Below are 1,240 nucleotides of genomic sequence, written 5' to 3'. Positions count from 1 at the left end.
ATGGATATGCGGAGCAAATCCATCTGGCGGAGTCAGGTTACTGTCCTAGGCCTTGTTATTGGGGAAAAAGATGTGTAATTGGCGGCAGTCAGGCGCCATTAGATGTTCAGAACAATTCCTATTCGGAGGTTCCACTGATTGATATGAAGATTTTATGTGATAGAAGGCACCATGTGTCACTTCAGGGTGATGTTTAGTGCATCCTTCCCCACATTAGATTTGACAAGCGCACCACAAATGGTTGAAGGGTTATCGGAATAAATGGGGCTGAATAGAAAATCCAATCATCATCCCTCTGACAGGGATCCAGAGCAAAGCGATTATCGTTCGTCTCTCCGAGGAAACTTTGAAGATTCTGTGACACAGTACAGAAACCTAAAGCTTCCATGGTGCAAGCAGTGGTTTATAGGAAATGTTTTTAGTTTAAAGACTGTTGCAGGTAGGCTTGAGGGTCTGATTTTAGGCCCCTAACTCATAAATTCAGCTGCAGTCCTGAACTTCATGACATAACAAACACAACAAAGGCTTTATGTAACAGCTCTGCATCTCAACAGTGTCCTCCATCAAGTGAGACAATGACAAATGCACATCCTGGTCCTCCTCTCTTGCTCTGCTTCATTAGGGAGCATTCAGAGCAAAAGCACGCCTCACTTGGTTCTAACAGCCAGAATGTTTACCCTCAGAGAAGGAGTTTTTGCAAATAACCCTCCTACCCTAAACTTACCCCTAGGAAGGGGAACCATGGAGGTCAGTGTATAAACACCATTTGTTTTGACAGCTGTTGGTTGGTTACGTTCTTCCATGCTGTCGTTTTTATTTTGTGTTTTTTCTTTTGGCGAGGGTGATGTCATACATGCCAATGCTAAAGTTGAACTCATAACATGGGGTGGCCTTTTAGATGTAGGTTAAAAGCTGCATAGTGAGCCTTGGACCCTTTTAGAGTTCAGCTGCGCCTAAAGACGCTGAGCAGAGGAGACGTTTGCTGAACACAGCTTGGAGTTGACCTGCAGCAAACACTCCTGTTTTCTTCTAGTGCTTGTTGGTCCCATGGATAACAACATGGATTATTTACCCACTCATGTACACAATCAAATAAGTGACTGCTGTGTTTTTGATTTATCAACATCTCTAGAGCAGCAGATTTCAATCCAGCTTGACTCTACTAGCAGATTTTCAACTAATGTCCTTCAGTCTAGATTGACCTTCTGCTCCCCATTGGCTTGTACAGCACAGGCCAGAG

General features: G+C 43.8%; 1 protein-coding gene across 1 annotated transcript in view; it reads left to right on the top strand.

The window, feature by feature from the left end:
- Positions 1-1,240, top strand: part of LOC107085063 (asc-type amino acid transporter 1-like) — a 43,822-nt gene that overhangs the window by 12,565 nt on the left and 30,017 nt on the right. The window lies entirely within an intron of this gene.

Source organism: Cyprinodon variegatus, unplaced genomic scaffold (assembly GCF_000732505.1).
Source record: "Cyprinodon variegatus isolate N-32 unplaced genomic scaffold, C_variegatus-1.0 Scaffold114, whole genome shotgun sequence".
NCBI lineage: Eukaryota > Metazoa > Chordata > Actinopteri > Cyprinodontiformes > Cyprinodontidae > Cyprinodon > Cyprinodon variegatus.
The sequence above is the reverse complement of the archived record's forward strand: the minus strand, read 5'-3'. Positions and strand labels throughout refer to the sequence as shown.